General features: G+C 33.3%; 2 protein-coding genes across 5 annotated transcripts in view; both read right to left on the reverse strand.

The window, feature by feature from the left end:
* Nucleotides 1-17,148, reverse strand: part of LOC142335950 (uncharacterized) — a 390,664-nt gene that overhangs the window by 101,977 nt on the left and 271,539 nt on the right. The window lies entirely within an intron of this gene.
* The window catches only part of LOC142335943 (glycine receptor subunit alphaZ1-like), a 56,242-nt gene that overhangs the window by 22,168 nt on the left and 16,926 nt on the right, over nt 1-17,148 (reverse strand). The window contains exon 1 of one of the 4 annotated variants that reach the window (XM_075384349.1): nt 7,953-8,417. The exons of the other annotated variants lie outside the window; for them this stretch is intronic. The gene's annotated coding sequence lies outside the window, so the exon portion shown is untranslated. Of the gene's footprint in view, nt 1-7,952; nt 8,418-17,148 lie in introns of those variants that run through there. 4 annotated transcript variants of the gene reach the window in all.

Here is a 17,148-nt window from a genome sequence, read left to right on the forward strand (position 1 = left end):
ACAACAAATACAGGCAAAAAAAAACCAAAAAATCAGTAAAGTGCGAGAAGAAAGTGTAAAAGCCATTTAAAACATAAGCTTTTCGCTGAAAACTTTATCTATGATCCATTGAACGTCTTCCCTAAACCAACGTGAGCTATACAAATTAGATAAATCTGATAAAATTTCAAAAGGATTAAAAAAAAACGAAAATATCCAAAATATTCAAAATTGATTTTGAATTCTTGTGGCATTGAAGTCATAAAACCAATAGTTAGAAGATAAAACCGCTAAACAGATTAGTTTTGGTTGCAATAGAAAGGAAGGGGATCCTGTCAGTCCTGAGACTGACTCACAGTTTACAAAAATAAGTTTATGATCGGTTAATGTTTAAAAAAAATTTTAAAATTATATATATCAAGTCTTAACAGTCATAAGCCGTCCAATCAAAGCACTGAATAGCTTCCCTCATGCTCATTACGAAACCCATCAACTCTTAGTCAACAATTCTATGCCAGAGGGCTCAAAAAAATGGTAAAATACTCAAAAAGAAAATCAAAATTTCATTAAAAATTACAAAAGCTGAGTCGAAGCCATAAAAAACGGGGTTTTTCGTTCATTGGGCGTCATTTTACTGAAAATCAGGTTTATCATTAACCAAACATCGATATGAGAAGTGACCAGTCTCTAGGTGACCTAAAAAAATATGAAGTTTTCTAAAACAAAAACAGCTCTCAAATAGAATTCGAATTTTTTTTTTGTAAACTTCCCTATGGGACCAGAACTAGTCTTTTTATCACCTTTTGTGTATTAGGAATACGAAATTGATTCCCTTTGTGGCTTGAAATATAATTTTGAATGAAAAATTTTTAAAGAAAAGATCATAATTTGAAGAAAATTTACACTAAAAGTGAATGAAATCATACCACATATGACGTGTTCACACGAAACTTCAATCCTCGATAATTCCTCGAAAAATACGAAATTCAAAAAATATTTTTAATTTCAAATTCTAGGCTGGACGAGCTTTCTAATGATACCACTCACATTTCTCTACGATGAATATATCGATCGGCCAAAATTGACTGAACAAAAAAAACCCATTTGAGTATATATAGTTCCTTCCCCCACAAGTGGGGTCGGAACAAAAATTATGTAATAACGTAATCTGTTAGAATTTACTTCATTTTAGCATTAATATAATGACAGGTCTCAAAAAAATGCCCTTGCTTCAAAGATTGCAAACATGACGTATTATCAGCATTAAAACCCATCTTTACAAGAAAATTGTTTGACAAAAAAGGTTCGGAGAAAAATGTGCAATTTCTTATTCTGATATAATAACGTACATCAGGAAAAAATTATGTCGATGCGACAATTAGAACCACTCACTAAATTCAAGAACCAAAATCAAATAATGAGACAACAGTCATCCCTGGCTGATGTCTTAAACTATCTTATACATTTCAAATATTGAAAAGGTTTAAAAAGCTATTACAAGCATACAAAAACGCGTGCACCATCATTTTGAGGAAACATGATCAAAATCATGTTGAGCGGTAGTCAGAATAATACGGACATCGTCTGTCGGTCACATCAAACGACAGCAGCAATTAGAGTAACAACAACTCAATTTGCTTTGACGTCGACAATTTCAATTCGTCGGCAGACACCATGTTCAATTAAAAAGAAAAATTTATTTGTCCACATCAAAAAAGAACATCCATTTGCCACAAAGTAACTTGTTAAAAAACATTACCTAAAATTAAAATATCTGTCTGTATTACTAGGAAAATTGATTAACGTCTCGCCGCCAGCGCCTCTCCAAAGAAAGAACACATTTTTCTCAGTTCTCAGTTTTTCTTAGTTCTCAAATTCTTGTTTATCGCATGCCAAAGTTCCCTAAAACGCTGTTTCTATATCTGACATCTCCTTTTCATCTATGATGTGGAAGCCGACAGGATTTACGTAATAACACGAGCATCGTACTTGCCAAAACTCCAGCAAAAATTAACTAACAAATTTCACATAACGAACTAGAGCAAGGAAAAGCCTTTCGAAAACCATTGACTCATTATTTTAAATGAGTAATATTAAAGGGCAAACTTAAAAGCATGTCATTTGTCTTAATTTTGTGATACTTTATGGTTACAATTGATTAAGAAATTAATTTTTTTGAAAGCAAACGCGGTAAAAATTTAAAAAACGACATGGAAAATAGGGCAATGGTCATCGTAAAAAATACTCGGATTAAAAATGATGACTGTTTCAATTCAGCTGTTTTAATTCAATGCAGCCAAAAAATTACGAGCAGAGCTGAAAATTGAACGCATATCAACCACCACTGCCTTCAAGGTGAAATCTCAAATAGTTTCTAACAACGGAAGTAATCAGAAGTTTAAAGTAAAGCAAACCCCGAATTCCAAATTCGCGCCCTAACGCACCTTAACAGATCAAAAGGTGCTCAAACCAAAGACAGCTGAACAACAAGGAGTAAAATTCCAGCTCCCCAAACAAACTGTTGAAACAATTAGAACACATATGTACGAATTCCGAAAACAGACCCAGTCTGAAATTCGCTAAACTTTGGTTTCATTTTTGTTTTCATTGAATTTATTGAACAAACTAATGAGCTTATTTGTGCTAAGGAAGGACTAACCTATGCGCGGAGGGCCTAACAATCACAATCAATAACAACCATTGTAGAACAATTATAAAGGTGCGAATATATCAATTATATGTATACGGTTATACTCCAGCAGGAAGGGGGCGGGGTGGGGGTTGGTTGGTGACAGTTTTGGTAAAATAATGAACTTTTTGTCCACTAAATGAAGGATTAAGAATAAAGAAAAAGAAAAACAGCTGGATAATACTTTGAAGAATATTAATATTATGATAACAACCAATTGGTGAACTTTTTGAATTTCGACTAAAATAGGGGCATAGATTGTGACAGTGACTGAATAATGTTTGTTTATTGATCATAATTAATGCAAAGTGACTGATGGCACTCATCTAGCCATCAAAACACAACTGAATATTAGCGATCAATAATAATATACCAGAGCAATTTGGTGAAAAGTTGTCCCGCCTATTATTTTCATCAGCTAAAATTTCACCCGATTTATTCACCCTCTATATTTCACCCCGATTACAATTTTTATAAAAAAGGTACAATTACCATTCAAAATTGGGGATACGTAGGGTATGGAAGAATGGGTTGTCGGACGACAAAATTGTGGAAAATAGTGAAAAATCATGGAGGGTTAAATTAACCGTGATGAGCAGAAGTAGAACCACTGAGAAGCATAAAAGGGTGTTTAAAATTCCGGAACACTGCAATTGTGATACAAGCACGCAATTAATATTTGAATGTGAAAAATCGAATAGCCAATTTTACATAATTAAATTCTAAATTTAGTTACCAGAATTAGGGAATGAGCAAATGAATCTTTTTCCAAGAATCAGTTAAAAAAGCAGCCTCTAATTTGCTCTTTAATTTAAATTTGCACATGAGTTCAAAACTTGAACAAAAGCAGTAGATGGTGGAGCACAAGTAAAACTGCGCTGCTTTCAAAAAGATTGATTACCAAGGTAGATGGATATCACCCTCTCCCTTGGGACTGAATGAGAAGTGCGCGGGCGTGTGGGTCAAGAGTTGGAATATTAAAACACTAAAATCCAATACTAACCAGACGGGTTTAAGTGCTGCCGTAAATCTAGCTAGTTAAATATTTACAATACCCTACAGCTGTAATACATTTAAGTCATAAAAGCTATACAACACACACCTTAGACTTATTACAGGTAGTTGTGGTCAAACCAGAATTACTCGTTTATTTTTCTTTCGGCTACCAAACGGGGAGACAGATTAAATCGAAAAGCAATTAAACTTGAATTCCTTTTCAAAGTCACACGAGCTGTCCATTAGCAGTACAGTGTCCCCTCAATACAACACAAACAAAATGATAGCCGAGGGCGACTTCAAATGAAACTGCTAAGAGGTACATTAAAAGCTGCGAACTCTCAAATCATTAAAGCTTAGAAATTTGACAACATGCTTCGATCATCACTAGTTAAAACCGTAAAGTGCAGACAAAATTTCGCACGCTTTTACTATTTTCCTAGGCAATAACAGCAAACCTTGCTAAGTTCAAAGCAATAAAATAAATTACTGAGGATAAATCTGACCTAGTAATCTACAATTTTACGAAAAGGATCGTTTAAATTCGTTCAAATTAACTATGAGGATAGAAGCCATTTCGCACATCTAAACAAAAACCGAATGATCAATCTTAGTCGAAAACGATGGCCGATCTGATCTCGAACGAATAATAATATTTGCAATCCCTCGAAATATTGGCAACCCCTGAAAATAAAATAGAACATAGCTGGATAAATCGAAATCATAGTTTAAACAAAATTGTGATTGAAAAAATATTACACAATTTTGGACTCAGAAACCATAAAGTTCATCTTTTGAGGAAACGAAAGTCTTAATCTCTTCTCTGTTTACTTGCTGGAGGAACCAACAAAAATAATTTGAAGCAGAAAAAAGTACCCGTCAGAAAAAAATTATTCAAATCAACACGACAGCTCTCACAAGACTTTGCGTAGCACAGAATGTTCCACATACGTCCCAAAATTCTGTTTCTTTTGTTCCGAGAGGAAACACTCTTTTGACTATCAGTTTAACTAACAAAACACAAACTGAAGAAAATTTTCAGAGCAAATCAACCTTCATTCTGATATGATTTTAAGAAATTAAATCCACTGCAATGTCAATTATTTTACAAGATAAAGCAGCTCCTCAGAAAGTTGAAGTTCATCCAGAGCAATCAGTCGCAAACTACAAGTAAAGCGCTTAGTCTGCAAGCTAGAAAAAGCAAAAAAAAAATCCAAGTTGTTTATCATTGATAATAAGCCCAACTTATCTTCATCAATCAGTTCCCAAGAACCAGTAGAGAACAAAACAAATCAGAAATATCACCAACTATCAAAAAAAATCATCAAAAACTTGAGTAGCTGATTATATAAAGTTTTGTCTTTTTTGCAAATCTGTTTGCAGTAATTTCCAATACATTTGTCCTATATTCGGACAATTACTAGTTCTGAATAACTTAAAGCAAAGAAAACATCTTCTATTCAATATTTAAGTGACATCGCAGAAAAATGAATGGTCACATTTAGTTCTTTTATATTTTTTGTAACGAAATTTTGAAGTTTCTTGTATTTTTATTACCCCGCCCTGGCGGATCTTGCGTTTTGATGATTCAACCATTTTTAATTAAACTGGAGAAAACGCGTTTTAAAGTCAACAAAGAATAAGTTGAGACGGATGCAGTGTTGGCTAAGGTAAAAATCTTCGGTTTTTTTCTCAAGTGACTAATGTTTATTTTCCTCCGATCACAAACTCCACATGTGATCGAATCGGTTCATAATACTCATAATGAACCCTTAATAAACTGACAGACTATTTTGAAGCAATTAAAAATTTTTTCTATCTCAAAAAACCTATTTTCAGTGTTTGAAGTTAGAACATTTAGAGGCCTACTGTATCGGAGTGCTTATCTATATAAGGCAATCTGAAGACTGATGCAAACATTAAAGTCAATTTAAACATGAAGTGAGGAGGTTGAAAAAGAACTTTTTGTTCCTTCCTCAAGTAGTAGTTGTTTTTCCTGCTGTTATGTTTTTTGAATGTCCCTTAAAGAACCCATTCTGTTATTTCATGCCAAATTAACACCTAAAAAATGAACAGTCGTAATGGGGAAGAATTACAACTTGAAAAATAAATTTGAACAAAACCTTACCAGAAAAATTGACTTTCCAAAAGTTTTTCCTGATTTGAGTTTCATATTTTTGTTCAAAGCAAAAATACACTGGTGAACTTTCTACGTTTTTCATATTTTTACACTGAAACCATAGTTCAACCAGAAGTCAGAGTACGTGGCCCTAAATAAAAAGCATTTCTTTTAATTTTTCTCTGTCTTAACTCACCAAAGTTAAGATGTTCCGAACCTTTGACGTTGAATCAAACAGTTTATGATATTGAGGCCCTAAAACGCACGGGAAATTGTTCGTTCGAGAGAACTTAAAAACGATCAAAAATGTTATATTCTGTAGTTTTTGTGTACATAAGATGTATCCTTGTTGCTTCTTTGAACAAGGCTTCTGGCAGAAGTCAGAATAATAACAGAAAAAAGTTTTAAAACTAATTTAGAATTTCAAAGAATGAAAATAAAGGCTTTTCTTTAAAAAAAATTAATCGTCTGTTTATCTTTTCGATTCCCATGTTCTATATTTTTTGTTACAGTTAAATCAAAAACCGATTGAACTACAAAACAGTAAAAGATAAACCTAATAAAAGCCTCAAGAACACTTGACTATTCAATAAAAAATGCAAAAAAATGAGTAATACGTCGCCGAAGCTAACAATTTGATGAATAATCTTGATACAACAAAAATGAACTTAACTTCAGCTTTATAAGTGATAAATTAAAAATAATCAATTTGAAATTAAATTTTATTCAAATCTGTCATCTTCAGCATTAAATTTTTTGATCTTAACCTGTAACTTCACAATGTCGCGGGAACACAAGATTCACGATAAACTCTCATGTCATCCTTTAGAAATGTTATATGGATTAACGTGCATTCGCGTGGTCGAAAAATTAAAAATAATTATCAGAAACAAATTAAAACTACTAAACGAAAAACAACTTAGCATATATCTCCCGAAATCTGAAATGAAGTACCCTCCGCATTTTGAATAATATCGGAACGAATGATACTGGGGTGCAACCACTCAATTTCTACTTACAAATTGAGCTTGAGGAACAGTTGAAATGAACAACGAACGTATGGCGCCGAAGTTGGAACTGTTTGCCGTACCAAGCAGGCAAGCTTATTTTATTTTAGGGCGCTTAAATTCACAATGACTCTAACTGAAACTTTAAATTTTTGATCTTTTCTCAAAAAAAACTGAATGTGACAAATTGAGGACAACAAATTAGCGTAAATTTATAGAGTTAGGGAAGGAATATATTTGAATCAAACCTGTTTTGTTTACAACTTTAATAAAAACAAATTTCCTACATAGACAAAATATTTTGCTTCAAAGCAACCATGAAATTACAAGGGAAGGTTCTAAAGTGAAAAGAACTCATAAGAAGGGAAAATAGACCACAATCTCAGTTTATTTATCCTAGTTTTGGGCTAGTGAAATAACACACTTTGCTGTATTAGAGACTAAAAAAATAAATAAAAACGAATATAGGTTTTGGCTGGTGTTAGCCAACAGACATTGTAAACAGAGAACGAGCCAATACTGAAGCACGACAGACGACCATTGAACTAATCAGTCGAAAACAAAAACTAATTGTTTTGATATCCCGGAGATTTTTCTCTTTCTACATTGAAGCTAATCAACTGTAAGAAGAGAGCTAGAAAATGGCAAAAACAACTATGAGCTAAAATTGCAATCAGTCAAGCTTTCCATAAATAAGGGGAAAATTTTCCAATACAGGGGATATGTAGTCTGCAGCAGCAAAAATGCATTTCTTGAAGAAACTAAGCTTAATTTTGATCAGCTATAAATCGGCCCACCTGAACCGAAGAACGGTTCAAAAATGAACAGCACAAATTCAAAAAATCCCTCAAGTTCAAATTCCTCAAATAATTTGATAACACTTACGTGTGTCTTGCAAAAAATTAGTTGTAAATACAAGGACATTTTGTGAAAATTTTTGCAGAAGTTAAAAACTTAAGAAACAAAAGTTAAAAATATCGAATACAAAAAACTTAGAAAATCTCCCAATTTCGACAAAGTGGATGAAAATGGCATAAAAAAGTTGATTAGTTGAACAAAAACAAAGCTCCCAAAAACAAAGCACACGGGTGCAAAAATTCAAATTCAGTATTGTAAGTTAGTCAGTAACTATTTCGATTAATTTAAGTTGGTGAAAATTTACCTTGAGATAAGTGGTTGTTGCAATAGGAAGGGAGGGGAGGACAAAGGGAGGAGCGGGAATACGAAATGAATAGCGATCAGGGGCTGGCTGGTGTGTTAAATGGGGCAGAGAATAATTTATGACACATGAAATTTATATGGAATCAAAACACAAACACACACGCACATATACTCTCCCCTCTTTTTTCTCTCTCCCAATCTTTCCCACCAGTTTAAGAAAGACGACCAACCAACCAACCAACTACCCAACCGCTCAGTCAACTTGCTATATGGCGCGTGTGTGGAGTTTGTTTCCCTTTCCCTACCCCTGACCACAAATCAAATGCCAAGTTCCCAACCAAACACAAAGCACACAGACCCATACCCACACATACTAATGCATTACGTAATGATCACAGTCATTCACAGCAACTAAAACAGCAAACATGCCACAGAAAGGAATATCTTCAAATGTTCTCTGGAAAACAATACCCGAAGAAGAAAGATAATTTGTGAGAAAAACAAATTAACTCCATAATTCCAGTAGCAAACTTCTCGTAAAATTTTTTCGTTCAAAAATTACGAAAAAATTTATTTGTCGACTCGTATTGGCAGTTTATATCTTTTCGATAAACTCAAAAAAGGGGGTTTTTATTGACTACATGATAAAAAACCAGTTGCCAAGGTAACGAAAAAAAGTGATTGAGCACAAGATCAAAGTCTAATTTCCCTGAATGGAAAACCCGGAACTCTATCAAAAGTCTGGGTTTTCGGCTATAAATCACATCAGCCAAATAAACCACCTGTCAAATGGTCGGCTCCAATTTTCAGAAATTAACCAACATTTACCTAGCTGGAGTGAAGCAGAGTTCTGTTAGAGTTACCCTTGTGGCTACAGGATAAACAAACAATAACAGTCTACTTTAGGAGCTGTGCAATTCAGAAGAACAGCAGCTAAGCCGATTAAGCTACTGGGCATTGACCAAGGGCACCAAGGAACAGATTTACAGCCGGATGTCAAGTAAATTTGGGCTTCAACTGACAAAGACAATTTTTTCCTGAAAAAATAATTTTCTGTAACCAACACACAATCAGGGGAACTCTAGGAATGTCAATTTAAAAGTTGGTTTAGAAATCACACGACCCCGCACGTTGCACTTAAGTTTTTGTGTCGCTAATGAACTGAATTCTGGTACAAACGAAAAGATATTATGGAAAGATTAAAATGCGCAATCACTGTGGTCTCTCACAAGCGCGTGGCGATGTAGATAACGACGAACTAGATTTTTGAATTATAAAAATCAGATTCTTCACTCAAATTTCGTGGACACATAATGCGACTCAGGTAATGCTTTTTAATCTACTGATTGTGTTCGTCCATCAACATGTATATTTGCTTCTCAAGTTCGCATCTGATTCATGGCTATTCATTAAAAATTAAGAAGAGAGAACATGGCAGACAGTTACCTCAAGACAATGAAGAGACGGTTATGCATTAATATTGAACAGACGAACTAAATAGAAGCAAAAATAGTTATCACAAAATAGAAGCAATATTTTCACGAGAAACTTGAGAGGTATTTCGTTAGAAAATTATCTTTGATTACTTAGCAAAGCTGAATTTCATGTCTACTGATCAGATTTCATCCGGTTTATTTCTGTAGAAAATCTTGACGTCCGCACTCCTTCATGCCTTTTAATTTATTTTCAGTTCCATGTAGCGACACTTTAATTGCAAACTTTGGTCAACTTCGCCGTCTGAAATGAGCCCTTCGTGTCTCCTCCCATTAATCTAGATTTAGCTGGTAACGTATATTTATGGCCTATTTAGCATTCCTATCAATTAAACGCCTCCCTCCCACCACTAATCTCCTAAGAACGCCCTACCCTACCCCCTCCCAACCTATCCATTCCTCACCCACTTTCCCAGCATACGTGTTCACTCGTGTGTGATTTTCCTACCCATTATTAGACTCTTCTTTCCCTTTCCGTGTCGTGGTACTTGTAACCCGATTGGTATCGACAGCTCCTGACACTCAAATCAAGGATATCTTACAACCTGTGTTCCCTGTCCACTTCACACGTCTCCCATATTGCTATTTCCCCTTTCAAAAATCCTAGCACGGAACCATTAGAAGTGAAATTTGTTATGCTGAGGGCTGTCCTCGAATTATAATGAGTTCAAAATTACAGAAAACATTTCAAGTTTTTAATGGATAGAAAATAAAAGCAATTATTTTGCTTTCATTTTACCATTCCTATCTTCCTGACCTGAATAAAAATCCCGGCAAAACCCAGAACTTTGGCAAGATCAATGTCACATTTCGGTATTCATTTTTTCTAATAGCTCAGAACAAATAAACATTTCACTTTTATGCAACTAAAAATTTTTTCTAAACTATTAATAGAAAATCTTTATGAGATAGAAGATCTAGCAGGAAACATTTTCACGAACCCGAAAAGTATCTAAATTTAGTACAAACTCAATTCTTCTTGATTTCCGAGTCAACAGAGTCCTTACTTTACGCGAACCTTCATCAAAAATGACCACAGCTATTTCTCGCATAGTGTTATTATAGTGGAAGAAAGATATCAATTTGCGATTTATAGAAGCACTGCGAAAAAGAGAAATATAATATCTATATGAATATGAAAATTAAAGTTCGACCGACAAAAAAACATTGTGATCCAGTTAATTCAGTTGAATTTCAAAAACCATTTTTCTTCAAACAGTAAAAATGAATGACAGTTTTTGGATTTTCCTTCTTCAAGTATCTCCCACTAACAATTGACAAGCAACTGCACGCGATAATATTCATTATGAACGTGATAATATTGATTTATAAAAAGCCGCGGCAGAGCTCTCAGCAGCAAAATCAACTCAATCGAACTCTTAGTTACTACAGCGAGCAAAAGCAACTAAAAAACTTTACAATGAAAGTAAGAAGTAACGGGAAAAATACAGAACAGTACTTAGACGAACACTGCGATGGAGTCGAAAACGAAATTAACAAAGCATTAATTTTTTGAAATTATATTTTAATATCGGAGTCAAACGCTTGATCGATCCATGACGAGAAAATAGCCTATAAAAATCAATTATTTACTACTTCATAAAACTTACATTTCAATTTCTGCGAATAATCTGGTACTGATGATTGAGGTTTTGATTCTAAAAGTTTTGATTGAGGTTTTGATTCTTGGTTCAGCAAATGAAAAAAAAAACAAAATAACTTTCGATAACTGACAAGCTAACAGAACTTGTTACGCATTGACGTACTAAAAGTAGACTTTCAGAGAGACTCAAAGAATACACAGAACGGCCAGAAAAAAGGTAAAATAACTTTCAATTTGATCAGATTGGTTATAATTGAACTGAAATTTTAGCCAATTCAATCAAATTTTAAGAGAAAATATTTAAGATCTGACTTAATTGACTAATTGTTCATCCACTTTTGAGAAAAATCACGAAACGAAAACTATGATGACAACTCCGATCGAAGCTTAAAAACAAAGACAAATTTTGTTATAGAAATATCTTGGTCAAGAAGAAACAAGTACTGGTGGTGCATGAATTACTTGATTCTCGAACCAGAGATTTGAAAATAACTCAGATACAAAAGATAATTAATTTGAGATCTTTTTCAGTTCTATATTTTTCGCAAAATCGAATTGCATTTTTGCTCAATGTTGTTGTTGTTGATCATCCAGTGAAAAACTCCAATGTACTGTGTCATATGTAGCTTCATCTACTCATTCAGATATTTTTGAGCTCCCACAATTACGATTCATATGAACAGGATCTTACTTGAGCAAAGAAGTTTTTAAAGATCTGCTAGTTCATTGTGATTATATTTGTATGGCATGTTGCAGTCAAACATGGAGCTTGATCGTATCAATTAAAAGCGGTAGAGGAAGGAGAAAAAGATTTGATTCAGAGTGTGAAACACTACTTTGCAAATGAGAGTGAACAGATTTTTGAGAATTTTGGTTACCTGCGTTATATTTTTTGTTTTCACTGCTTCTCTTTTCACTGTTTGCTTTCTCTGTCACTGCTTTTAAAAGTAACAAACAGACCAAGCTTCATCTATTAAAATGTTTCATTCAATACCGGTGCCTTTCCAGGCCTTAGTTGTAATTTGTTTTTTTTAGAAATTCTTGTAAATTCTGAAATTTTGTCCGATCAAATGTTGTAATTTAAACAGTCCCTTTGTTGCATTATTGAAAGTTCCTTTTTGTAAATTCCATTCATTTGACCCGGCAAAAATTTCAAGTTCCTTTTACGTTTTTAAAGATAACAATTTATATCCATTCAGACAATACTTTTTCTTCTCTGCGTTTTCTATTTCGACAAACTTTTGTTCACAAAATAAGTCTTTAAATAATTGAGCTTTGAGCATTGCTCCGAAATCTTTTCACATTGTTTCATACTAGTTTCAAGAATGACTTTTTATGCGTCCAAAAGTAGATACTTTGTTCTACTTAAATAGCAGTTAAAAACAGATCCAATCCAAAACCAAAAGTTGGTTTCATTTTTTTTCAATAGTCTCATAGAACTCGCTTTTATTGTCCCTCATTTTTGTCCACGTGAATACTGTTTTAATTAGTGCAGAAGCGATCGTTGTGGAAGAGCCTACATAAATACTAATGATTTCGACAAGCTGGAGCTCAACGATAGGACGTGCTGTCTTTTTCTGAGATAGCCTCTTCAAAATTTTGCGCTCAATCATTTCACTTAAACAAGCCGATTTCGTTCTAACTATCTCTCCAAATGCTTTAAGAGATACGTTGGTCAGCAAACAATTTGGTCCTCAGTCTAAATGGAAACAATTAACTAGCAACAACAAGGAGGCCCGGTATTGTGCGTTTGCACAATGTTCCGACCCCGCTCATCCACATTTCGGCTTACTTCCAAATGAGGATGGGATAGAAAACTTTTAAAAATTCAAATATTTTTCGAAAATAACCAGCGCAGGAATAAAATATTGCTTCTAACTCAAATCACTCAGTTGACTGAAAAACATGCCATTTTAGAAAACCGAGGAGATTTGTACATTACTAAGAAAACGAGACCAGACGAACAAAATCAAATAACAACAAACATTAACATCCAAAAGTCGATGTCTATCTGTAGAAAAACTCAATAACAATGTTTAAATAGCGGCCGATAAAACCTAAACAAAAAAATAATAAGTTCATTGTTCTTCACTAGAGAAGAATTGGAAACAGCCCTTAATGAGACTCGGTAACAAGTAGACAAAAACCAACAAAAGCGGCCAACATAAAAATTACGCTCATATTTTTTTGAAAGCAATTGGTTCCAAAGTAATTTAAACCCTTAAATAAGAACCGAAATCACTAAATACGTTCGTAATACGATCACTTATAACTTCATAAGATGAGACACTGGGACCTGTTTTTATAAAGACTTGATTCATACAAAAAAAAGTGCAGAAAAAAACAAAACCTCAAATTAATTTAGCAAGAAAAAGATGTCCAAGCCAGACAAACTGTAATCTATTCAATAAGAGTAAGAAATGTTTGGTTGCACGTTTCTAATTAAAAAATTAAGATTTTAAAAATTTTTTCTAATTAAAAATTAAGATATTTAAAATTTTTGCAAAACGAGTTTCGAAGATACTAAAAGCATAATGAAATCACTTATATCATTAGAAATGTTAAATTTTGGCTTCCGTTTATCCCAGCAACGTGATATGTGACCTGTAAATGATGTGACCAGGTAACAACAGACAAAAAAGAACAGAAGATGCAGCGTTAAAATAGCTTTTAAAATCATTCAAACAATCAGCAACAAACAAAAAAAAATTAAACAAGTTCAATAAATCCTCCATAAGAAGAGACCGGTCTTTTATAACAAAATGTCATACGTAAACAAAAATAGCAAAGACAGACAAATATTAAAAAAATGCAAAAAAACTGTGTCAAATTCATTGAAAACTTTAGATATGCTCACTTGTGCCTTTCTCCGATGCCAAAACTGTGATTTAACCTGTAGTTAACAAAAATAGGTAAATAACGAAACTAGACAAAACAGAACATAAGTTAAGAAACAACAAAAATTTTTAAAAGTCATGAAAACCATCAGCTATCAATTCAAGTCATTAAACAGGTCGCTTCATTCCTACAAAGGGAGCCATTGAGAGCTGCCATTAATCAAAATATGTTATAAAATTACAAAAAGAAACTCAAAACACAGACAATTAAAAAATATATTTTTTTTTGGGAAAAACCGGCGTCAAAGTCGTTAAAACCAAACTCCGCAAAAAAACGGGATTTATTTAAATGCGCCTTCCTTCGATGACAAACAGGCGATATCAGAATTGTATTTATTTAAACTGGGTGACAAGAACACGAAAAAGTCCAAAGCCATGAAATATATCTTTTTGAAAACATTCATTTTCAAAGTCATGAAAACCTAAACAAAAAAATAATAAGTTCATTGTTCTTCACTAGAGAAGAATTGGAAACAGCCCTTAATGAGACTCGGTAACAAGTAGACAAAAACCAACAAAAGCGGCCAACATAAAAATTACGCTCATATTTTTTTGAAAGCAATTGGTTCCAAAGTAATTTAAACCCTTAAATAAGAACCGAAATCACTAAATACGTTCGTAATACGATCACTTATAACTTCATAAGATGAGACACTGGGACCTGTTTTTATAAAGACTTGATTCATACGACAAAAAAAGTGCAGAAAAAAACAAAACCTCAAATTAATTTAGCAAGAAAAAGATGTCCAAGCCAGACAAACTGTAATCTATTCAATAAGAGTAAGAAATGTTTGGTTGCACGTTTCTAATTAAAAAATTAAGATTTTAAAAATTTTTTCTAATTAAAAATTAAGATATTTAAAATTTTTGCAAAACGAGTTTCGAAGATACTAAAAGCATAATGAAATCACTTATATCATTAGAAATGTTAAATTTTGGCTTCCGTTTATCCCAGCAACGTGATATGTGACCTGTAAATGATGTGACCAGGTAACAACAGACAAAAAAGAACAGAAGATGCAGCGTTAAAATAGCTTTTAAAATCATTCAAACAATCAGCAACAAACAAAAAAAAATTAAACAAGTTCAATAAATCCTCCATAAGAAGAGACCGGTCTTTTATAACAAAATGTCATACGTAAACAAAAATAGCAAAGACAGACAAATATTAAAAAAATGCAAAAAAACTGTGTCAAATTCATTGAAAACTTTAGATATGCTCACTTGTGCCTTTCTCCGATGCCAAAACTGTGATTTAACCTGTAGTTAACAAAAATAGGTAAATAACGAAACTAGACAAAACAGAACATAAGTTAAGAAACAACAAAAATTTTTAAAAGTCATGAAAACCATCAGCTATCAATTCAAGTCATTAAACAGGTCGCTTCATTCCTACAAAGGGAGCCATTGAGAGCTGCCATTAATCAAAATATGTTATAAAATTACAAAAAGAAACTCAAAACACAGACAATTAAAAAATATATTTTTTTTGGGAAAAACCGGCGTCAAAGTCGTTAAAACCAAACTCCGCAAAAAAACGGGATTTACTTAAATGCGCCTTCCTTCGATGACAAACAGGCGATATCAGAATTGTATTTATTTAAACTGGGTGACAAGAACACGAAAAAGTCCAAAGCCATGAAATATATCTTTTTGAAAACATTCATTTTCAAAGTCATGAAAACCTATCAGCTTTAAAATGAAACTAAAAATGTTTGCTCCCGGAAAAAATTACATATTCCCTACGGGAATCAATGAGGCCTGCCACAACCCACAATGTGTCATACGTTTAAAAAGAATTACAATACAGACCAAGACCAAAAACCAATTACAATACAGACCAAGATCAAAAATCAATTTGAGAAAAACCCTTTTGAAGCTCTTAAAACCATAATTGCTTAAATTAAAAATAGATATCTCCAATTCCGTGACCGTTTGACGCCAAAGTCAAAATGTGACATATTACCTGTCAGTGATGAGAAAAGTTAACCAAAAAATAATTGAAAAATAGTGGCAAAGCTCTATATTCTCTTGTTTATTTTGAACACAAATGAGTTTGAAAGTTCAATAAAAACTTTAAAAACATTAACTGGCAATTGTTCATGAAGCCAATTGACCAGTCAAAAATCAGCCTTGATATGAATTGTTCTGTTCTGTAATGAACATAAAAGTCGGTAATTTTTTTAAAAAAAAGACAGCCTGATTACAATTCGGATTATTTTGGATTTTAGAATTCCACTATCAGACCAAAACTAGCCTTGCGATTACTCTTCGCACATTAAGAACATGTTACGGTTCCCAGTTTGATGGATATAGATAATTTGACAGAAAAGAGCATATATCACAGAAAAATTATGCTGCTTGTTTAATTATCGATATATTAGCTAGACACCGCGAAATTTCCAACCCAGAAAACGTTCAAAGAGAGCGGAGAGGTAAAATAGTCCATTCTTGAGTTGAAGCAAATTGTGTCAACAATTTTTAGGTGTTCACTTCAGGCAATTTTAAGCAAAATTGACTAAAGAAGTTTATTTCTTGCCATTTTTGATGAAAAAAGGCTGATTTTTTTAAACTAAGAAGCAAACTTTTGAGTCAGGAATTAGATGAAAAATTTCATCGGCACTCTTCTATCACTGAACAAAAAACCAACGACACTCATTTAAACCAATTTTAACATATTTTAGCAAAACGTACAAAAATACAGGCTTAAATTCCGAAAAATGTCAATAAAAACAACGGAAATACGTCTAATTTTCACAAAATTTTAGGGCTCTAAACAAGCAGTGGTGGGCTTGCTTCACAGCAGCGCAGAGTAAAGAGTTCTTATCCGCAGTTTCATTCTTCATCTTCGTTTTGTTTATAAGTTAAGACATGCAGAATATTGTTTTTATATAAATGAGTTAGGAGTTTCCACACCTAAACTTCCTATTGACCTGGAATAGCGGAAGGCTTCCACGCAGGCAATACAATTTTCCTATTGTAAAATTGTACTGCCTGTGGAAGGCACAGATTAAATTTAACGACTTCTAAAACACTCTTTTCTCAGACTTAATTGTCTCCCAGCTGGCGCCGGATTCTTGGATCAAAATTGTTCGCAAATTTTATACTTTGTACCAAGCTAGTTACATGAGTAATTCGTTGTGCTTTTACTTCAAAAATATTGTTCTTTAATAACTTGACGCTACCCATTCTCTAATATCTACT

The sequence above is a fragment of the Convolutriloba macropyga genome, chromosome 3, assembly GCF_964194025.1.
Source record: "Convolutriloba macropyga chromosome 3, txConMacr16.3, whole genome shotgun sequence".
NCBI lineage: Eukaryota > Metazoa > Xenacoelomorpha > Acoela > Convolutidae > Convolutriloba > Convolutriloba macropyga.